General features: G+C 45.6%; 1 protein-coding gene across 1 annotated transcript in view; it reads left to right on the plus strand.

Moving 5' to 3' along the window:
* The first annotated feature begins 3873 nt into the window (after positions 1 to 3873).
* Positions 3874 to 24381, plus strand: part of LOC115161966 (guanine nucleotide-binding protein G(I)/G(S)/G(O) subunit gamma-2) — a 29524-nt gene continuing 9016 nt past the window's right edge. Inside the window, exon 1 of the mRNA XM_029712822.1 lies at positions 3874 to 4110. The gene's annotated coding sequence lies outside the window, so the exon portion shown is untranslated. The remainder of the gene's footprint in view (positions 4111 to 24381) is intronic.

Raw genomic sequence — 24381 nt, forward strand, 5'->3', positions numbered from 1 at the left:
ATATTTTATTCCGTTAACAATGAGGAAGACAATATCTCTAAGGATTTGATTCCACACTCACACACACACACACACACACGCCAAGGCTGTGTGTGTGTGTGTGTGTGTGTGTATTTGTTAGGGTGATTCCACTCTGGGATGCATGCTGGCATTTTGGGGGTTTAATCTTCTGTGGCTTTAATAATCCAGTGGTCTGAAGATGAAAGTCCTTTGATTACAGGAGCTCACAATGGACTGTCTGTCTGTGTGTGTGTGGCAGGTATCAGCACAGTGTCAGAATCAAACGTGTACATACATCATTTACATCAGCGACATCATCTACATCAGCGACATCATCTACATCAGCGACATCAGCGACATCATCTACATCAGCGACATCATCTACATCAGCGACATCAGCGACATCATCTACATCAGCGACATCATCTACATCAGCGACATCAGCGACATCATCTACAGCTACATCAGCGACATCATCTACATCTACATCAGCGACATCAGCGACATCATCTACATCAGCGACATCATCTACATCAGCGACATCAGCGACATCATCAGCGACATCAGCGACATCATCTACATCAGCGACATCAGCGACATCAGCGACATCATCTACATCATCTACTACATCTACTACATCTACATCATCTACATCAGCGACATCAGCGACATCATCTACATCATCTACATCATCTACATCATCTACATCAGCGACATCAGCGACATCATCTACATCAGCGACATCAGCGACATCATCTACATCTACATCAGCGACATCAGCGACATCAGCGACATCATCTACATCAGCGACATCAGCGACATCATCTACATCATCAACATCAGCGACATCAGCGACATCATCTACTACATCTACTACATCTACATCAGCGACATCAGCGACATCATCTACATCAGCGACATCATCTACATCATCTACATCTACATCATCGACATCAGCGACATCATCTACATCAGCGACATCATCTACTACATCTACATCTACTACTACATCTACATCATCTACATCTACATCAGCTACATCTACAGTTGAAGTTGGAAGTTTACATACACTTAGGTTGGAGTCATTAAAACTCGTTTTTCAACCACTCCACACATTTCTTGTTAACAAACTATAGTTTTGGCAAGTCGGTTAGGATATCTACTGTGTGCATGACACAAGTAATTTTTCCAACAATTGTTTACAGGCAGATTATTTCACTTATAATTCATTGCGTCACAATTCCTGTGGGTCAGAAGTTTACATACACTACGTTGACTGTGCCTTTAAACAGCTTGGAAAATTCCAGAAAATGATGTCATTGCTTTAGAAGCTTCTGATAGGCTAACGTACATTCTTTGAGTCAATTGGAGGTGTACCTGTGGATGTATTTCAAGGCCTACCATCAAACTCAGTGCCTCTTTGCTTGACATCATGGGAAAATCTAAAGAAATCAGCCAAGTGAAACAAGTCCAATATCGGAAACAGTGAAACAAGTCCAATATCGACATAACCTAAAAGGCCGCTCAGCAAGAAAGAAGCCACTGCTCCAAAACCGCCATAAAAAAGCCAGACTATGGTTTGCAGCTGCACATGGGGACAAAGATTGTACTTTTTGGAGAAATGTCCTCTGGTCTGATGAAACAAAAACAGAACTGTTTAGCCATAATGACCATCGTTATGTTTGGAGGCTAAAGGGGAGAGGCTTGAAAGCCGAAGAACACCATCCCAACCGTGAAGCACAGGGGTGGCAGCATCATGTTGTGGGGGTGCTTTGCTGCAGGAGGGACTGGTGCACTTCACAAAATAGCTGGCATCATGAGCTAGGAAAATTATGTGGATATATTAAAGCAACATCTCAAGACATCAGTCAGGAACTTAAAGCTTGGTCACAAATGGGTCTTCCAAATGGACAATGACCCCAAGCCTACCTCCAAAGATATGTCAAAATGGCTTAAGGACAACAAAGTCAAGGTATTGGAGTGGCCATCACAAAGCCCTGACCTCAAAATTTGTGGGCAGAACTGAAAAAGCGTGTGCGAGCAATGAGGCCTACAAACATGACTCAGTTACACCAGCTCTGTCAGGAGGAATGGGCCAAAAGTTACCCAACTTATTGTGGGAAGCTTGTGGAAGGCTACATGAAACGTTTGACCCAATTTAAACAATTTAAAGGCAATGCTACAAAATACTAATTGAGTGTATGTAAACTTCTGACCCTCTGGGAATGTGATGAAAGAAATAAAAGCTGAAATAAATCGTTCTCTCTACTATTATTCTGACATTTCACATTCTTAAAATAAAGTGGTGATCGTAACTGACCTAAGACAGGGAATTTTTACTAGGATAAAATGTCAGGAATTGTGAAAAAATGAGTGTAAATGTAGTTGGCTTAGGTGTATGTAAACTTCCGACTTCAACTGTACATCAGCTACATCATCTACAGCTTCATCTACTTCAGCTACATCTACATCAGCTTCATCTACATCATTGACATCAACTACATATACATCAACTACATCTACATCAGCTACATAATCTACGTCATCGACATCAACTACATTTACATCAACTTCATCAGCTACATCAACTACATCAGCTACATCTACATCACCATCATCTACATCACCATCTACATCAGCTAGATCATCTACATCATCTACATCATCATCATCTACATCATCTACATCATCATCAGCTACATCATCTACATCATCATCAGCTACATCATCTACATCATCATAAGCTACGTCATCTACATCAACTACATCATCAGCTACATCAGCTACATCATCATCAACTACATCATCTACATCATCATCAGCTACATCATCATCATCTACATCATCATCTACATCATCATCATCTACATCATCATCAGCTACATCATCATCAGCTACATCATCTACATCATCATCAGCTACATCATCTACATCATCATCAGCTACATCATCTACATCATCATCATCTACATCATCATCAGCTACATCATCATCAGCTACATCATCTACATCATCAGCTACATCATCATCAGCTACATCATCTACATCATCATCAGCTACATCATCATCAGCTACATCAGCTACATCATCTACATCATCATCATCATCAGCTACATCATCTACAGCATCATCATCATCATCAGCTACATCATCATCAGCTACATCATCTACATCATCATCAGCTACATCATCATCAGCTACATCATCTACATCATCAGCTACATCATCCTCAGCTACATCATCATCATCTACAGCATCATCTACAGCATCATCAGCTACATCATCATCATATACATCATCATCAGCTACATCATCATAAGCTACATCATCATCAGCTACATCATCTACATCATCTACATGCAAAGATGGAAAAAGCCATGGGTGTCACTGTCATCTGCTCTTAAATTCTGTGTTTGTTTACAGTATGTTTTTTTACAGTATGTGTTTGTTTACAGTATATGTCTGTTTACAGTCTGTATTAGTTGACAGTATATGTTTGTTGACAGGCTGTGTTTATTTACATTACGTGTTTGTTTACAGTCTGTGTTTGTTTACAGTCTGTATTTGCTTACAGTCTGTGCTTGTTTACAGTCTGTGCGTGTTTACAGTCTGTGTATGTTTACAGTCTGTGATTAGAAAAGACAGTCAAGCCTTTTCCTGTGGCCCCACAGAAGCACTGTGTCTAATAGTCAAACAGGGAGAGAGAGAAAGAAGGGGAGGAAGAGAGGAGATGGGCTCCTACTGGCTCCTTGTAGGCACAGTGTAGTGTAGTGTTGGTGCTGGCTGAAGGGTGGAGACTGAGAGCAGCAGAGGGGAGGGCGTATGTCAGCTGGATCAGCAAGAGAGAGCAGCTAGAGAAGGAGGGGAGGGGAGGGCGTATGTCAGCTGGATCAGCAAGTGAGAGCAGCTAGAGAGGGAGCCACAGCACAGTGAAAGAGTGTGTGTGTATGAGCCTGCCTTCCTGCTTGCTTGCCTGACTGACTGTGTGTGTGTGTGTGTGTGTGTGAGAGCGAGAGAGAGGGAGAGGGAGAGTCAGGGAGCTTGTGGATACTACTCCACCAGACTGCATGTCTCTGGCATCACTAGGGGAGCAGTCCACACATTACAGAGGTAAGACACACATTGCCACCATATTCTAACCATGTATTGTTGTCTTTCCCTTTGTTTGGTTGTAAGAAAATGGATTGTTAGGGAGTGTCTGCTTCACAGGGGCAGTGGGTCTGTTGATTTACAGTCAGTGGTTGTGTCAGTGCTGCAGGGGAGAGAAAGATCTGTTCTGTTCCCATCTTCCCTTCAGCTTGTTTCTACATCATGTAATCCCCCTCTCTCCCTCTCTCTTTCCCTCCCTCTCTCTATCCCTCTCTCTCCCTCTTTCCCTCTCTCTCTCTTTCTCTCTCTTTCTCTTTCTCCCTCTCTCCCTCTTTCCCTCTCTCTCTCTCTCTCTCTCTCTCTCTCTCTCTCTCTTTCTCTCTCTCCCTCCCTCTCCCTTTTTCTCTCTCTGAGGTGTGTTTTGCATTTACTGCCTCTGGATTTCTGATCTCTGTGTGTATGTGAGAGAGCGAGGGATTGAGAGAATGGAATGTTTTCATTTCATATTGGACAGGTCTGTTATACGGAGAGGGAGAAATTAGGAGCATCTGTTTAGGGGAAATTTGCATGAGTGGGGGAAGAGAGAGAGAGACGGAGAGAGAGAAGGAGGTTAGGGGGAAGGGAGAGGACTGGAGGATAGATGCTGCTGGAGACGGGGGGGGGGGGCTGAGAATGGAATAGGAATCCCTCAACCCTCCCTTGGGTTCTCTGGTCATTCCTATTCAGAAGGCAGTTACCGTTCAGAACTATTGTCAAATATCAGCTGACCACAGGCTGAGCTGTCCTCTCAGTAAAGCAGCAGGGTTAGTGTTGGCCATGTTGGATACATTCTCTTCTCTTTGGGAACACACACTGATACAAGCAGACATTCACGCACACAGACAGATTCACATTCAGATTTACAGACGCACAAACACACACACACACCTTCACACTCTCACACCCAGTCAGCCATGTTAGGTGTGCATGTATTACTATCTCCTACTGTATTTCACTGTGTGGTGAGAATGACCATTTTCTCACGTTGTTATTTTCTCAGGCGTCAGCCCTGATTACATTACACTGAAATGGTTTAACCGTCACCGCTGAAATAGATTAGTGTTTTCTGCCAATGAATTATAAAGGCACATAACAAGTCCAGCGTCATAATTATGCAACTGCTCCGTTACAGGCTGCTCAGCTCTCGTGACACAGAACAGAACAGAGATGTCGGAGAAGGGAAGTGTGCATATGTTTGTAGATGTGTGGCTTTGTGTGTGTGTGTGTGTGTGTGTGTGTGTGTGTGTGTGTGTGTGTGTGTGTGTGTGTGTGTGTGTGTGTGTGTGTGTGTGTGTGTGTGTGTGTGTGTGTGTGTGTGTGTGTGTGTGTGTTTAACAGACAGACAGACAGACAGACAGCAAGAGAGTGTAAGAGAGAGGGAGACAGAAGACTTTGACAAAATGCTAATAATTTCCCAGTTAAAGACTTTTCCTCTATGTCCACCGAAAACTCATTGTTGGCTTCCATTCCCAGCTGGACCCTGCTTTGGGGTGCGGCTCTCTCCAAAACCTACTTACGACTGAGTCAGTAGCCACACACACACACAAACACACACACACACACTCTAAAACCCCCTGACTGCTGAGTCACTGGCCTAGTTCTGGCCGGACTGGTAGAGATCAGGGTCATACATTATAGTATGGGTTCTCATTATCGTGTCTGTCTCCCATAGGGCCCTGGTCAAAAGTAGTGTACTATATAGGGAATAGGGTGCCATTTAGGAACACATCCTGTGTAATTATTCCCGTAAGTAGAGTGTAATAACTTTTTTTAACTTTCTCATTGTTTAACTGTAGCCACTTACACCATAGTAGCTATGGGTCAAAGGTCAATGAGACTCCCTGATGGAGACGTTAGATCATCACAGTGATGTACTGCATGCTCTCCATCCAAATGGCACTCTATTTCCTACACATGGGCCCTGGTCAAACGTTTTGCACTAAATAGGGAATAGGGTGCCATTTGAGACGCGGATGTGTCTGTGGTAGATGTGACACGTCATGTGACAGGTAGAGGGGAGTATATACAGTGCCTTAGGAAAGTATGCAGACCAATCTGTTACGTTACGACCTTATTCTAAAATGTATTGAATTGTTTTTTTCCCTCATCAATCTATACACAATACCCCATAAGGACAGAGCAAAAACAGGTTTTTAGAAAATGTTAGTAATTTATTTTAAAAAATACTGAAATATTACATTTACATAAGTATTCAGACCCTTTACTCAGTACTTTGTTAAAGCACCTTTGGCAGCGATTACAGCCGCGTGTCTTCTTGGGTATGACGCTATAAGCTTGGCACACCTGTATTTGGGGAGTTTCTCCCATTCTTCTCTGCAGATCCTCTCAAGCTCTGTCAGGTTGGATGGGGAGCATTGCTGCACAACTATTTCAGGTCTCTCCAGAGATGTTCGATCGGGTTCAAGTCCGGGCTCTGGCTGGGCCACTCAAGGCCAGTGGTGTAAAGTACTTAAGTAAAAATACTTTAAAGTACTACTTAAGTAGTTTTCCGATATCTGTACTTTACTTTCCTATTTATATTTTTGACAACTTTTACTTCACTACATTCCTAAAGAAAATATGTACTTTTTACTCCATACATTTTCCCTGACACCCAAAAGTACTCGTTACATTTTGAATGCTCAGCAGGACAGGAAAATGTTCCAATTCACAAACTTATCAAGAGAACATCCCTGGTCATCCCGACTGCCTCTGATCTGATGGACTCACCTAACACACAAGCTTCGTTTTTAAATGATGTCTGAGTGTTGGAAAATGCCCATCCTTAAATAAAAACAATAAAAAAATAAAATGGTGCCGTATGGTTTGCGTAATATAAGGAATTTCAAATGATTTATACCTTTACTTTGACTTTTAATACTTAAGTATATTTTAGCAATTACATTTACTTCTGATACTTAAGTATATTTAAAACCAAATACTTTTAGACTTTTACTCAAGTTCTTATTTTACTTGAGTCATTTTCTATTAAGGTATCTTTACTTTTACTCAAGTATGACATTTTGTTACTTTTTCCACCACTGCTCAAGGACATTCAGAGACTTGTCCCAAAACCACTCCTGCGTTGTCTTGGCTGTGTGCTTAGGATCGTTGTCCTGTTGGAAGGTGAACCATTGCCCCAGTCTGAGGTCCTGAGCAGGTTTTCATCAAGGACCTCTATGTACGTTGCTCTATTCATCTTTGCCTCGATCCTGACTAGTCTCCCAGTCCCTGCCGCTGAAAAACATACCCACAGCATGATGCTGCCACCACCATGCTTCACTGTAGGGATGGTGCCAGGTTTCCTCCAAATGTCCCACGGGGGCCAGTATGAAAAAAATACAAATACTTAAAAAAAAGAAATGTATGAAATGAAATGTATGCATTCACTACTGTAAGTCGCTCTGGATAAGAGCATCTGCTAAATGAATGTGATGCTTGGCATTCAGGCCAAAGAGTTCAATCTTGGTTTCATCAGACCAGAGAATCTTGTTTCTCATGGTGACTTTTCTTTAGGTGACTTTTGGCAAACTCCAAGCAGGCTGTTATGTGTCTATTACTGAGGAGTGGCTTCCATCTGGCCACTCTACCACAAAGGCCTGATTGGTGGAGTGCTGCAGAGATGGTTGTCCTTCTGGACAGTTCTCCCATCTCCACAGAGGAACTCTGGAGCTCTGTCAGAGTGACAATCAGGTTCTTGGTCACCTCCCTGACCAAGCCCCTTCTCCCCCGATTCTTCAGTTTGGCCGGGCGGTCAGCTCTAGGAAGAGGCTTGGTGGTCACAAACTTCTTCCATTTAAGAATGATGAAGGTTCTTGGGACCTTCAATGCTGCAGATATTTTTTGGTACCCTTCCCCAGATCTGTGCTTTGACACAATCCTGTCTCGGAGCTCTACGTACAATTCCTTTGACCTCATGGCTTGGTTTTTGGAGAAAAATATCAACGATGATCAATGGAAACAGGATGCACGTGAGCTCAATTTCGAGTCTGATAGCAAAGGGTCTGAATACTTATGTAAATAAGGTATTTCTGTTTTTTATTTCTAATAAATTAGCAACAATTTCTACAAACCGGTTTTCGCATTGTCATGATGGGATATTGTGTGTAGATTGCTAAGAATATTTTAAATATTTAATCCATTTTAGAATAAGGCCTTAACGTAACAAAATGTGGAAAAAGTAAAGGGGTCTGAATACTTTCCGAAGGCTCTGTTTACGACAGCCCTTTAATAACCTTTAGAGGAGACAGCATTCCACTACTGAACTACTACAGTATGATGCCCTTTTATATCATGCTATCCTGGTCAAAGACCATGTTTAAAATGAAGGCTATGTTGTAACGCTTCAGCGTTTTTAAAATGGTTTGTTCTTTTGAACATGCTGTAACAATGAAGCTATTTTAATTATATGAACAGTGCATTGGTCTTCCATGTTTTTGACATTTTTTTATGACCAAAAAGCACCTTCTACCTACTAAGATCTACTATCGTCTCCTAGCAACGCGTTCCTTCCTTCTTTTCTCTTCAAGGTATCAAACAACCAAAGGTATGTGCCTTGCAGTCTTTCTGTCAAGCTTTTGTACTAGCTTCAGGATTCCCTCAGGGTAGTGTATCCATATCTATCTAGACAGCATGCTTAGGTTATGTTTAGGTTATAAACTGTCCCGCAGACTCTAAACAAGCCCGGATGTTTGTAACATTGGTTGTGTCCCAAATGGCACCCTATTCCATATTTAGTGCACTACTTTTGACCAGGACCCACAGCAACCTGTGCCATTAGGGACTCAGACGTGACTGTTCTAGCGGAGGGAGTCAGGAAGTGTTATTTGTGGCTGAGGAAGCTGTGTTTATTCCTCCTCACCCAGAGCAACGTAGCATAACACTACATTCCCCTCACTGCTGACCAGGCCAACGCTGGTGTGTGTGTGTGTGTGTGTGTGTGTGTGTGTGTGTGTGTGTGTGTGTGTGTGTGTGTGTGTGTGTGTGTGTGTGTGTGTGTGTGTGTGTGTGTGTGTGTGTGTGTGTGTGTGTGTGTGTGTGTAGCAGATGCTATCTGGAACTCAGTGCAATCACTGAACATTTTACAGGAATGAGTTTGAATACCATTGTGTACAGTTGTAGCCCAGTGGCCATCCCAGATTTCAAAGACTCTTTTGGTCATTTTGCTGGTAAGAAACTACACATCTATCTAATGGAAACTAGCAATCAGCAACATTCATTTGGATAAAGGTATGTGATCCTTAGAGATGAAAGGAGAGAATTAGACCATGTAACCAGGCAGTATCATCGACACGTCCCAAATGACCCCCTTCTTCCCCATAACGCTCTGGTCAAAAGTAGGGCACTAAGGAATGGGGGGAGGGGCTCTGGTCAAAAGTAGTGCACTATGTAGGGAATACGGTGCCATTTGGGATGCAACCCAACTCTTTGGCCTGGCTTCCAGCGAGGGGTATGATGCCAAGTAAATGAGAACAGTTAGAGAAGTATTTCCTGTTTACATCCGCTTACACAGTGCCAGCCAGGTAAGCTGGATCAACCAATTCCCTGTACTCCCATCAGGAGAACACCTTCTAACGCGAGTCTGTGAACATCCGATCAAGTCTTTTGTTTATTTTTTGTGTCGTTGGGATTTTTTTCTTACATGACATTTTATTTGAAAGATATTTCAACTTAATGGATCATCTCTGCAACATTTAAAGCATGAATGTAAACTTTTTCACCATTCATTTATAGTCCACCAGTCAAGAGACCAAGGGATGTATCTAGACCATGAACTTCATTTAAGGTAGGGTCAGTCTATTAGTATAGAACTACATCTAGATTCTTCACGTAGTCTGTACACTGAGTATATCAAACATTAAGAACACCTTTCTAATATTGAGTCGGGGACATGGACTCTACAAGATGTTGAAAGCGTTCCACAGGGATGCTGGCCCATGTTGACTCCAATGCTTCCCACAGTTGTGTCGTGTTGGCTGGATGTCCTTTGGGTGGTGGATCATTCTTGATACACACAGGAAACTGTTGAGTGTGAAAAAAACAGCAACATTGCAGTTCTTGACACAAACCGGTTCCTGGAACCTACTACCATACCCTGTTCAAAGGCACTTACATATTTTGTCTTGCCTATTCACCCTCTGAATGACACATATACACAATCCATGTCTCAATTGTCTCAAGGCTTAAAAATCCTCCTTTCACCTGTCTCCTCCCCTTCACCTACACTGAGTAGGTGTCATCAATAAGGGATCATAGCTTTCACCTGGATTCACCTGGTCAGTCTTCATCATGGAAAGAGTAGGTGGTGTTAATGTTTTGTACACTCAGTGTATAGGCCAGCGGTAAGGCCACATGCACCCACTCACCCATAGCCCTGTCCAGCTAGCTGTATCGCTACCCTCCATGGTCACTATTTCTCTCTCTCTCTAGCACCTGATCTAGAATCAGTCCTCTGTATCGCTACCCTCCATGGTCACTATTTCTCTCTCTAGCACCTGATCTAGAATCAGTCCTCTGTATCGCTACCCTCCGTGGTCACTATTTCTCTCTCTAGCACCTGATCTAGAATCAGTCCTCTGTATCGCTACCCTCCGTGGTCACTATTTCTCTCTCTAGCACCTGATCTAGAATCAGTCCTCTGTATCGCTACCCTCCATGGTCACTATTTCTCTCTCTCTCTAGCACCTGATCTAGAATCAGTCCTCTGTATCGCTACCCTCCATGGTCACTATTTCTCTCTCTCTCTCTAGCACCTGATCTAGAATCAGTCCTCTGTATCGCTACCCTCCGTGGTCACTATTTCTCTCTCCAGCACCTGATCTAGAATCATTCCTCTCTCTCTCTCTCTCTCTCTCTCTCTCTCTCTCTCTCTCTCTCTCTCTCTCTCTCTCTCGCACCTGATCTAGAATCAGTCCTCTGTCTCTCTGTCACTCCCCCATTACAATCCTATCCGTAAGACAGGCCCTAGACCAGTTGATAATAATAGCCTAAAATAGCCTAAAATAACCCCAGACATAAGGCAATGGCCTGGAGGAAGGACCTTGCCTGCTGTCTCCTCGCATCCCAGGGGAGGCATCATTTCCTGGGCCACTACCCTCACCCCTCCCCCCTAAACCTTGGAGCCCCAGGTTCTACCACCTCCTTCTCCTCGTCATGTAGAGCAGAATCAGGCTGGGCAGGACAGTGCCCGCTGAGGCCAGGGGAGGGCACAGATGTCTGGGGTAATCTAATAGTTGTGGTTTGTGGTCTTCTGACTGTGATGGGGACACTATAGGACAGAATCTCTTTATGCACCAACGTTCATATCGAGCATCATAGAAACAAAGATTGTGTCTCAAATGGAACATTATAGTTGGTTGCAATTCCTTTTGTTGCATTCAAAATATCACCCTATTCCCTATATAGTGCACAACCAGAACCCTATGGGCCCTGGTCAAAAGTTGTGCACTATGTAGGGGATAGGGTGTTACTTGGAATGCAGCCTAAGGAGTTCTAAAGAATCTAAAGATAGTCTGGAATCCTAACGGAAGGAAGGAAGTGAAGAGACAAGAGAGGTGTGTCCTCTCGTTATTTGCCTCTTTTAGAACACACTCATATCAACATCGATCACAACCCTGTCCCATGAGTGTACAAGACAGGGAAAAATCTGAAATGTGATGTCTGGGACCGGTACAGTACAGTAGGAAGGCCTACAGGCCAACCACTACAGACTGTATAGAGAACTACACTAGTGGAGGTAGCAGAATGAATAATGTTGTTATTAATCTGCTTGCTAAGCTTCTGACTTATAGTTATTATTCTGAAGCAAGCACACAATTTTTCTGAAGGAAAATTCTAGTTTCTACTTGTTTTTACTCTTTGTGCATGTCATCATCATTGTTGAGTCATGCTCCCAGGCAGAGCATAGTAGGATTTGGACTGAGAATAATATACAAGGGGCATCATGACAAGTGGTCCAATTCCATCTTCCCCTCCCCTGTGTCCCATCTCCTCCCTTCTCCTCCCCTCCCTCTCCTCTCCTCTCATCTCTTTCTTCTCCTCTCCTCTCCTCTCCTTCCCTCATCTCCTCCCTTCCCCTCTCCTCCTCTCCTCCCTTCCCCTCCCCTTCCCTCTCCTCTCCCATCTCCTCCCTCCTCCTCCCCTCCCTCTCCTCTCCTCCCCTCTCATCTCTTTCTTCCCCTCTCCTTCCCTCCCCTCCTCTCCTCCCTCTCCTCTCCTCCCTTCCCCTCCCCTCCCTCTCCTCTCCTCTCCTCTCCTCTCCTCTCCTCTCCTCTCCTCTCCTCCCCTCTCATCTCTTTCTTCCCCTCTCCTTCCGTCCCCTCCTCTCCTCCCCTCCCTCTCCTCTCCTCCCTTCCCCTCCCCTCCCTCTCCTCTCCTCCCCTCTCATCTCTTTCTTCCCCTCTCCTTCCCTCCCCTCCTCTCCTCCCCTCCCTCTCCTCCCATCCCCTCCCCTCCCCTCCCTCTCCTCTCCTCCCCTCTCATCTCTTTCTTCCCCTCTCCTTCCCTCCCCTCCTCTCCTCCCCTCCCTCTCCTCCCATCCCCTCCCCTCCCCTCCCTCTCCTCTCCTCCCCTCTCATCTCTTTCTTCCCCTCTCCTCTCCTCCCCTCCTCTCCTCCCCTCCCTCTCCTCCCATCCCCTCCCCTCCCTCTCCTCTCCTCCCCTCTCATCTCTTTCTTCCCCTCTCCTTCCCTCCCCTCCTCTCCTCCCCTCCCTCTCCTCCCATCCCCTCCCCTCCCCTCCCTCTCCTTCCCATCCCCTCCCCTCCCCTCCCTCTCCTTCCCATCCCCTCCCCTCCCTCTCCTCTCCCCTCCTCTCATCTCTTTCTTCTCCCTCTCCTCTCCTCTCCTCCCTCCCTTCCCTCTCCTCTCGTCCCTCTCCTCTCCTCTCCTTCCCTCCTCTCCTCCCTCTCCTCTCCTCTCCTTCCCTCCTCTCCTCCCTCCCTTCCGTCTCCTATCCTCCCCTCTCCTCTCCTCTCTTTTCCTCTCCTCCCCTGTGTCCCAGGCCTTCTGCTTCCTCTCTCCCCCTCCAACACAGACAGGTGTTTAGGGATGATTCAAAAAGCACCCAGCACGCTTCATCCTGCTTCATCCCTCCCACAGCATTAACTAATCAATGATTAATCTCTCTCTCCATCTCTCTCTCCATGCCCTTTGTAGGATCTAGTCCTGTAGGTTTAATTAATCACCCTGTAAGTCAGAGACATCCAGAGGCAAACACCAGCCATGATCACATCTGTGGACGGCCTTGTCACACACACACACACACACACACACACACACACACACACACACACACACACACACACACACACACACACACACACACACACACACACACACAGTCCCCCACCCCTGCCCCATGCTGCGATGCCCAGGGTGTGAAATCAGAGCATGGTAATTAAAAATCTGTCCCTCGCTGTGTGTGTGTTTGTCCCTCACAGAGCCATCTGGAACTCTGTGGATGAAATATTAAAGGAGGGTCAGCTGGGGGAGGGGGGGTGGTGGTAGGAATCATAGGAAATGGTAGGAAAATGTGTGGTAAGAAACCTGTGAAATTCTATCAATATCACATCAAAATGGATTAAAACCATTTTCATGTGATGGAGAATATTGTCTAAAGGTATATACATCTGAAATGAAGTCATATTCTGTCTGAAAAAGCCAAATTGATCAACTTGACCAATCCACACGATTGTATTTTGCAATAAAAAAAACATATTTCTGTGTTTTTTCTATGTATGGATAATATCTAACTTACTTTAAGTAATATTGGGTTTTCCTTTCTGGCTTCATTTGAAGAGACCGTATCTTACTTCTTTACCATGAAATGAATGGTCGTCAATGGCAGTGTTCTGACCTCATAAACCACACATTAAAAAAAAATATATATATATATACAGTACAGTGCATTTTTCCACATTTTGTTAGGTTACAGCCTTATTCTAAAATTGATTTAAAAAAAAATTTCCCTCATCAATCTACACACAATATCCCATAATAACAAAGCAAAAACTGTTTTTTTTAACATTTTTGCACATTTATAAAACGGAACTATGACATTTACATATTTATTCCCGACCCTTTATTCCCGACCCTTGACTTTGAAGCAGCCTCGAGTCTTCTTGGGAATGACGCTACAAGCTTGGCATACCTGTAATTGGGGAGTTTCTCCAATTCTTTTTCGCAGATCCTCTCAAGTTCTGTCAGGACTCTCCAGAGATGTTTGATCGGGTTCAAGTCCAGGCTCTGGCTGGGCCACTCAAGGACATTCAGAGACTTGTCCTGAAGCCACTCCTGGAGTGTCTTGGCTGTGTGCTGTCGTGTCTTTACTATGGACTAAGTGATATATGACATGCTATTTTATCAAATCAATTCTCTGTAATTAATATTACCTGATTAAACTAATCATGTAAATGTAATTAACGAGGAAGTCGGGGCACCACGGAATAATGTTTATAGAGCTGTTGTCTTCCGAATAAACTCTTAAAGACCTGGTCATTTTTATATCCATAGCAGTCAATTATTAATCATTCACCTTATTCAGTCTCATCTGAACATCGTAAAATTCTTGGTTATCTTCACGAACCCTGGCTAACAAGTTGGATCAGCAATACAAAATTTGGTTTAATTATTTGTTTACTAAATACATAAATAATCACACAGAATTACATATACACAGAATGGATCATACATTGATTACTAATTATATCATAAAAGAAAACGTCCCTAGCGGACGAAACCGATATGACGGCTGGTTACACAAAGAAAGGGGGTTGGGTTTGAATGAAAGTGCGGGAAGACTGAGGGAAAAAAGGATTGGGTCTCTATCGGACCTTATGAAGATATGCTATCGTAAATACAGAATCTTATGCATTCTAAATAACCGCCCATTTGGAAAAGGAAAATGCAAGAAATATATTTTCTCTGAGCTGTGCTTCGATAGATTGGTCGAATATGGAGGCTGGGTTGCCCAGCAGAGATCTCCCTTGTCCTTTGAAGAATATTACGGGGCAGATACGTTGTAGTCTGTTGTCTTGTGATAGAACGGATATGTTGTAGTACCGTCGTCTTGTGGTAGAACGGATATGTTGTCTCAACTAGAATGTGTAGACTTTCCAACATACAGTTTATGTCATCCTATCATCAGTAATAATGTCTCAGACGACAACTGATCTGACATCATATTCTTTAAGTACCAACGGACACTTTCAACTGGTTGGATTACATAAAGATGGTTCTTTTCCCCAACCTTTTGATGTTACCATACTCTATATTAACAAAGGGCTTTCCAAGAGTCCATTCTGTAGGGTAGAGAGAGAAAAGGGGAAAGGTATTTATGGGGATCATAAACCTCACCAAGAGGGCAACATCATGACAGTGCTTAGGGTCGTTGTCCTGTTGGAAGGTGAACCTTCACCCCAGTCTGAGGTCCTGAGCGCTCTGGAGCAGGTTTTCATCAAGGATCTCTCTGTACTTTGCTCCATTCATCTTTCCCTCAATCCTGACTATTCTCCCAGTCATTGCCGCTGAAAAACATCCCCCACAGCATGATGCTGCCACCACCATGCTTCACCATAGGGATGGTGCCAGGTTTCCTCCAGACATGACGCTTGGCATTCAGGCCAAAGAGTTCAATCTTGGTTTCATCAGACCAGAGAATCTTGTTTCTCATGGTCTGAGAGTCCTTTAGGTGCCTTTTGGCAAACTCCAAGCAGGCTGTCATCTGCCTTTTATTGAGGAGTGGCTTTCATCTGGCCACTCTACCATAAAGGCCTGATCTCCACAGAGGAACTCTGGAGCTCTGTCAGAGTGACCATCGGGTTCTTGGTCATCTCCCTCACATCGATCCTGACTAGTCTCCCAGTTCCTGCAGCTGAAAAACATCCCCATACCATGATGCTGCCATCACCATGCTTCACCGTAGGGATGGTGCCAGCTTTCCTCCAGACGTGACGCTTCGCATTCAGGCCAAAGAGTTCAATCTTGGTTTCTTCAGACCAGGTGACCATCGGGTTCTTGGTCATCTCCCTGACCAAGGCCCTTCTCCCCCAATTGTTCAGTCCCCCAATTGGCCAGCTCTAAGAAGAGTCATGGTGGTCCCAAACTTCTTCCATTTAAGAATGATGGAGGCGACTGGGTTCTTGGTGACCTTCAATGCTGCAGAAATGTTTTGGTACACTTCCGGAGATCTGTGCCTCGACACAATCCTGTCTCGGTGCTCTACAGACAATTCTTTCGACCTCATGGCTTGGTTTTTGCTCTGACATGCACTGTCAACTGTGGGATCATATATAGACAGGTGTGTGCCTTTCCATATCATGTCCTATCAGTTGAATTTACCACTGGTGGACTCCAATGAAGTTGAAGAAACATCTCAAGGATGATCAATGGAAACAGGATGCACCTGAGCTCAATTTAAGGTTTCATAGCAAAGGGTCTGAATACTGATGTAAATAAGGTATTTCTGTTTTTTATTTTTAATACATTTGGTTAAATAAAAAATGTCACGTTTTCATTTAAATATTTTTTTACCTTTCTTTAACTAGGCAAGTCAGTTAAGAACAAATTCTTATTTACAATGACGGCCTACACCGGCCAAACCCAGACGACGCTGGGCCAATTGTGCACTGCCCTATGGGACTCCCAATCATGGCCAGTTGTGATACAGCCTGGATTTGAACCAGGGTGTCTGTATTGATGTTTCTAGCACTGAGATGCAGTGCCTTAGACCACAGCGACACTCGGGAGCCACCCAAAGTTTCTGCTATTGTATGTAGATTGATGAGGGAAAAAATGAATTGAATCAATTGTAGAATGGATGTAAAGGATGTAATGTAAGAAAATGTGGAAAAAGGGAAACGGCCTGATACTTTCCGAATGCACCGTACGCGTGTGTAGGGGACAACTGTGGTGTCAGACGACATGTTTCTAATGTTTCAGAGGCTACTGATGCCACAATAATTATACTGACACACAACACAGACTACTAAAGGATACATCTGGGTCTGAAGAGAGGCACTGTGTAGTGAGTGCCATGATGTTTTTGTTTAGGACCTGTACAGAATGCAGTTTAGGAAACCTTGTATTATTGCAACAATGGGTCGATGCTAAATTACACATTCTGTTAACATTTATAGTCTATGACATTTCAGATTTACACATTATCATTTTTCACAAAGTAGTTTGGATGTAGTGAACTACTTTTTCAAAGTAACTTTAGTTCAGTAAACTATACATTTCTTAAGCCTAGCTTTAGTGTAGCTTAACTTCTTCCAGTGTGAAGTCATTGGTAGCTTGGAGGGGGACATGATGGTGTGTCTAAGCACATCTCTTTCTCTCGCTCTCTCTTTCCATCGCTCCATCTTTCTCTTGCTCCCTCTTTCTCTCGCTCCCTCTTTCTCTCGCTCCCTCTTTCTCTCGCTCTCTCTCTCGCTCTCTCTCTTGCTCTCTCTCTCTCTCTCTCTCTCCTTCTCCTTCTCTGTCTCTCTCTCTCTCTCTCTCTCTCTCACTATTCAGTGTACAATATCAAGCACAAGTCCTCAAAGAGTGTGCAGACAGTGTTGATATCATACTGCTGTCACCCAATGAAACAGTATTGTGACCTGTTTCGACATCTCCCATGAGTATTGACCATTATGATATTGTGGCCCCATTATGGAAAAATAATTTTATTTTAGAGTTGTTCAGAGCTTTGTCAATGATGCTGTTGTAGTTTCTGCCCTATTTCAACAAGTGGGGCAATTTAAATTACATTCTCATGTGCAATTGGACGACAAAGTCTGGATTTCAATCCAGGGCGCGTTGTAGGGAACAGCATTGGTCTGTCAACAATGCACCTTTTAAAAGCAATGGTCCCGACACTCACGAACATCACATTCACAGTAAATATTTTAAATGTTGGGTCAAGTGTAAATTGCCTTTAAAAGTCAAAGAGCAATGTGTTTCTCTAAAATGCGCCTTGGACTGAATCATAACCTAAATCAGTATTAACCTTCCAACATATAATGAGGCCCCTGGGGGCCTCACCCTCACAATGCTGGTCTTCCTGACACCCATCAGATGCCAATGTGTAGAAGAGCAGGCATATGGCCTCCACAGAGGGGACCCAGATTATAACAGATTATGAGTATGGAAGATTTATCCAGGTCTGTCTTGAAAAATCTATTTTATATCTCAATAAGGCTAAGCTGGTTAAATAAAATGAATGATATAGTGTCCCAGCCAGGTTAACGATTATAAAACCCTTCTCACAAATATGAACACATCCAACGGACCTCTCTGTGTTATCTCTATGTAATAATTATAATTATAGTATTCACTAATTCTAGTATAGTATTGAATAATGTCCAATTCTACTATTTAATTTATATATTCAGTAGGCTATTCTTATATTCAGTTCTAGTATTCAATTCTGCTATTCTAGTATTTAATGTTCAAGGGGAACTGGTTTCATGGTAGAACTCAACAACCCACCCACCCTATCAGTGTGACGCATGCTGGAGTGGTCCCTAGAGTGGTCCTGGAGTGGTCCTGGAGTGGTCTCTAGAGTGGTCCTGGAGTGGTCTCTAGAGTGGTCTCTAGAGTGGTCTCTAGAGTGGTCCTGGAGTGGTCACTAGAGTGGTCCTGGAGTGGTCCTGGAGTGGTCTATAGAGTGGTCTCTAGAGTGGTCCTAGAGTGGTCCTGGAGTGGTCACTAGAGTGGTCCTGGAGTGGTCCTGGAGTGGTCTCTAGAGTGGTCTCTAGAGTGGTCCTAGAGTGGTCTCTAGAGTGGTCTCTAGAGTGGTCCTGGAGTGGTCACTAGAGTGGTCCTGGAGTGGTCTTGGAGTAGTCTCTAGAGTGGTCCTGGAGTGGTCTCTAGGGTGGTCCTGGAGTGGTCTCTAGAGTGGTCCTGGAGTGGTCCTGGAGTGGTCCTGGAGTGGTCCTGGAGTGGTCACTAGAGTGGTCACTAGAGTGGTCACTAGAGTGGTCTCTAGAGTGGTCTCTAGAGTGGTCCTGGAGTAGTCTCTAAAGTGGTCCTGGAGTGTTCCCGGAGTGGTCCTGGAGTGGTCCTGGAGTGGTCACTAGAGTGGTCACTACAGTGGTCCTGGAGTAGTCTCTAGAGTGGTCACTAGAGTGGTCCTGGAGTAGTCTCTGGAGTGGTCACTGGAGTGGTCCTGGAGTGGTCCTGGAGTGGTCACTAGAGTGGTCCTGGAGTGGTCCTGGAGTGGTCACTAGAGTGGTCCTGGAGTGGTCCTGGAGTGGTCCTGGAGTAGTCTCTAGAGTGGTCTCTAGAGTGGTCCTGGAGTGGTCTCTAGAGTGGTCTCTAGAGTGGTCCTGGAGTGGTCCTGGAGTAGTCTCTAGAGTGGTCCTGGAGTGGTCCTGGAGTGGTCCTGGAGTGGTCCTGGAGTGGTCTGTAGAATGGTCACTAGAGTGGTCCTGGAGTGGTCCTGGGGTAGTCTCTAGAGTGGTCCTGGAGTGGTCTCTAGAGTGGTCACTAGAGTGGTCCTGGAGTGGTCTCTAGAGTGGTCCTGGAGTGGTCCTGGAGTGGTCACTAGAGTGGTCTCTAGAGTGGTCACTAGAGTGGTCCTGGAGTGGTCACTAGAGTGGTCCTGGAGTGGTCTCTAGAGTGGTCACTAGAGTGGTCCTGGAGTGGTCCTGGAGTGGTCTCTAGAGTGGTCCTGGAGTGGTCTCTAGAGTGGTCCTGGAGTGGTCCTGGAGTGGTCCTGGAGTAGTCTCTAGACTGGTCCTGGAGTGGTCCTGGAGTGGTCACTAGAGTGGTCCCTAGAGTGGTCCTGGAGTGGTCCTGGAGTGGTCACTAGAGTGGTCCTGGAGTGGTCTCTAGAGTGGTCACTAGAGTGGTCCTGGAGTGGTCACTAGAGTGGTCTCTAGAGTGGTCACTAGAGTGGTCCTGGAGTGGTCACTAGAGTGGTCTCTAGAGTGGTCACTAGAGTGGTCCTGGAGTGGTCCTGGAGTGGTCACTAGAGTGGTCTCTAGAGTGGTCACTAGAGTGGTCCTGGAGTGGTCCTGGAGTGGTCCTGGAGTGGTCCTGGAGTAGTCTCTAAAGTGGTCCTGGAGTGGTCCTGGAGAAGTCTCTAAAGTGGTCTCTAGAGTGGTCCTGGAGTAGTCTCTAGAGTGGTCCTGGAGTGGTCCTGGAGTGGTCCTGTAGTAGTCTCTAGAGTGGTCCCTAGAGTGGTCCTGGAGTGGTCCTAGGGTAGTCTCTAGAGTGGTCCCTAGAGTGGTCCTGGAGTGGTCCTGGGGTAGTCTCTAGAGTGGTCCTGGAGTGGTCCTGGAGTAGTCTCTAGAGTGGTCCTGGAGTGGTCACTAGAGTGGTCCTGGAGTGGTCCCTAGAGTGGTCACTAGAGTGGTCACTAGAGTAGTCTCTAGAGTGGTCTCTAGAGTGGTCCTGGAGTGGTCCCTAGAGTGGTCCTGGAGTGGTCTCTAGAGTGGTCCTGGAGTGGTCTCTAGAGTGGTCCTGGAGTGGTCCTGGAGTGGTCCTGGAGTAGTCTCTAAAGTGGTCCTGGAGTGGTCCTGGAGAAGTCTCTAAAGTGGTCTCTAGAGTGGTCCTGGAGTAGTCTCTAGAGTGGTCCTGGAGTGGTCCTGGAGTGGTCCTGGAGTGGTCCTGGAGTAGTCTCTAGAGTGGTCCCTAGAGTGGTCCTGGAGTGGTCCTAGGGTAGTCTCTAGAGTGGTCCCTAGAGTGGTCCTGGAGTGGTCCTGGGGTAGTCTCTAGAGTGGTCCTGGAGTGGTCCTGGAGTAGTCTCTAGAGTGGTCCTGGAGTGGTCACTAGAGTGGTCCTGGAGTGGTCTCTAGAGTGGTCAATAGAGTAGTCTCTAGAGTGGTCCTGCAGTGGTCTCTAGAGTGGTCCTGGAGTGGTCTCTAGAGTGGTCCTGGAGTGGTCTCTAGAGTGGTCCTGGAGTGGTCACTAGAGTGGTCCTGGAGTGGTCTCTAGAGTGGTCACTAGAGTAGTCTCTAGAGTGGTCCTGCAGTGGTCTCTAGAGGGGTCCTGGAGTGGTCCCTAGAGTGGTCCTGGAGTAGTCTCTAGAGTGGTCCCGGAGTGGTCTCTAGAGTGGTCCTGGAGTGGTCTCTAGAGTGGTCCTGGAGTGGTCTCTAGAGTGGTCCTGGAGTGGTCCTGGAGTGGTCCTGGAGTGGTCACTAGAGTGGTCCTGGAGTAGTCTCTAGAGTGGTCCTGGAGTGTTCCCGGAGTGGTCCTGGAGTGGTCCTGGAGTGGTCACTAGAGTGGTCCTGGAGTGGTCCTGGAGTAGTCTCTAGAGTGGTCCTGGAGTGGTCCTGGAGTGGTCACTAGAGTGGTCCTGGAGTAGTCTCTAGAGTGGTCCTGGAGTGGTCACTAGAGTGGTCCTGGAGTAGTCTCTAGAGTGGTCCTGGAGTGTTCCCGGAGTGGTCCTGGAGTGGTCCTGGAGTGGTCACTAGAGTGGTCCTGGAGTGGTCCTGGAGTAGTCTCTAGAGTGGTCCTGGAGTGGTCCCTAGAGTGGTCCCTAGAGTGGTCCTGGAGTGGTCCTGGAGTGGTCCTGGAGTGGTCACTAGAGTGGTCCCTAGAGTGGTCCTGGAGTGGTCCTGGAGTGGTCCTGGAGTGGTCTCTAGACTGGTCCTGGAGTGGTCCCTAGAGTGGTCCTGGAGTAGTCTCTAGAGTGGTCCTGGAGTGGTCGCCATGCCACCCTTTTTTGGCACCTCCTTCTGTTGGCACCTCCTTCTGTTGGTACTTCCTGTTGGTACTTCCTTCTGTTGGTACTGCCTTCTGTTGGTACTTCCTTCTGTTGGCACCTTCTGTTGGTACTTCCTTCTGTTGGTACTTCCTTCTGTTGGTATTTCCTTCTGTTGGTACTTCCTGTTGGTACTTCCTGTTGGTACTTCCTTCTGTTGGTACTTCCTTCTGTTGGTACTGCCTTCTGTTGGTACTTCCTTCTGTTGGTGCTTCCTTCTGTTGGTACTTCCTTCTGTTGGTACTTCCTTCTGTTGGTACTTCCTTCTGTTGGTACTTCCTTCTGTTGGCACCTTCTGTTGGTACTTCCTTCTGTTGGTACTTCCTTCTGTTGGTATTTCCTTCTGTTGGTACTTCCTGTTGGTACTTCCTGTTGGTACTTCCTTCTGTTGGTACTTCCTTCTGTTGGTACTTCCTGTTGGTACTTCCTTCTGTTGGTACTTCCTTCTGTTGGTACTTCCTTCTGTTGGTACTTCCTGTTGGTACTTCCTTCTGTTGGTACTTCCTTCTGTTGGTACTTCCTGTTGGTACTTCCTTCTGTTGGTAATTCCTTCTGTTGGTACTTCCTTCTGTTGGTACTTCCTGTTGGTACTTCCTTCTGTTGGTACTTCCTTCTGTTGGTACTTCCTTCTGTTGGTACTTCCTTCTGTTGGTACTTCCTTCTGTTGGCACTTCCTTCTGTTGGTAATTCCTTCTGTTGGCACCTCCTTCTGTTGGCACCTCCTTCTGTTGGTACTTCCTTCTGTTGGTACTTCCTTCTGTTGGTACTTCCTGTTGGTACTTCCTTCTGTTGGTACTTCCTTCTGTTGGTACTTCCTGTTGGTACTTCCTTCTGTTGGTAATTCCTTCTGTTGGTACTTCCTTCTGTTGGTACTTCCTGTTGGTACTTCCTTCTGTTGGTACTTCCTTCTGTTGGTACTTCCTTCTGTTGGTACTTCCTTCTGTTGGCACTTCCTTCTGTTGGTAATTCCTTCTGTTGGCACCTCCTTCTGTTGGCACCTCCTTCTGTTGGTACTTCCTTCTGCCCTTCTGTGTAAACTCCCTGTCTACCTCTGTAGCCTGTTCTCCTTCACCACTAGCAGGTACCAGACAAGGTCTACTACGTGGTTGCTACTTTAAGTGTGTGTGTGTGTGTGTGTGTGTGTGTGTGTGTGTGTGTGTGTGTGTGTGTGTGTGTGTGTGTGTGTGTGTGTGTGTGTGTGTGTGTGTGAGAACAACCAGAGCAACCAGGGTTGAGTCTGAAATGGTACCCTGTTCCCAATGTAGTGCATTACTGGTGACCAGGGCCCAGGTCAAAATACGTGCACTACATAGGGAATAGGCTGCCATTTATGAAACAGCCCGTGTCCTGAGAGCCTTAGACTCAGTAAAACCCTGTAGTTTACATTACACTGTTGATACAACTTAGCCTGTTTACAGTCACTATAAATCCACTATGACAGGTGGTCCTTTGCCTCACTGAAATAAATGGTTTTATTTCAACTTCTCCAACTTATTGTGGGGACAATGGAGTTTTTTAATGGAGGAGAAAGTATGAGTTTAGAAAGTATGAGTTTTTTAATGGAAGAGACAGCGCGTCACATAGACAGTGTGAGTTTAATGGAGGAGACAGTGCGTCACATAGACAGTATGAGTTTAATGGAGGAGACAGTGCGTCACATAGACAGTATGAGTTTAATGGAGGAGACAGTGCATCACATAGACAGTGTGAGTTTAATGGAGGAGACAGTGCATCACATAGACAGTGTGAGTTTAATGGAGGAGACAGTGCGTCACATAGACAGTATGAGTTTAATGGAGGAGACAGTGCATCACATAGACAGTGTGAGTTTAATGGAGGAGACAGTGCATCACATAGACAGTGTGAGTTTAATGGAGGAGACAGTGCGTCACATAGACAGTATGAGTTTAATGGAGGAGACAGCGCGTCACATAGACAGTATGAGTTTAATGGAGGAGACAGTGCGTCACATAGGAAGTGGGGGATTTGAACCCATGTTGATGCTGGTCTTTGTTTGCTATATGTGGTGGCACTGACCCCTAGACCACCCAGGCCACACCAGAGGATTTAATATGAGGAGGTGTGGCGAAAGGTAAGGGTAGGATAAGGGAATCCTTAAAATGTGCAGGGGGACTCAAGTGGGACCTCAGACACACTGTGTTCTGGGGTAGAACCAGACTAATGAATAAAGAATGATAGGTAGCTGATCACCTGACCCACTAACACCACTTCAGGCTGATCACCTGACCCACTAACACCACCTCAGGCTGACCACCTGACCCACTAACACCATCTCAGGCTGATCCCCTGACCCACTAACACCACCTCAGGCTGACCACCTGACCTACTAACACCACCTCAGGCTGACCACCTGACCCACTAACACCATCTCAGGCTGATCACCTGACCCACTAACACCACCTCAGGCTGATCACCTGACCCACTAACACCACTTCAGGCTGACCACCTGACCCACTAACACCACCTCAGGCTGACCACCTGACCCACTAACACCTCCTCAGGCTGATCACCTGACCCACTAACACCACTTCAGGCTGATCA

Source organism: Salmo trutta, chromosome 25 (genome assembly GCF_901001165.1).
Source record: "Salmo trutta chromosome 25, fSalTru1.1, whole genome shotgun sequence".
NCBI classification, from domain to species: domain Eukaryota; kingdom Metazoa; phylum Chordata; class Actinopteri; order Salmoniformes; family Salmonidae; genus Salmo; species Salmo trutta.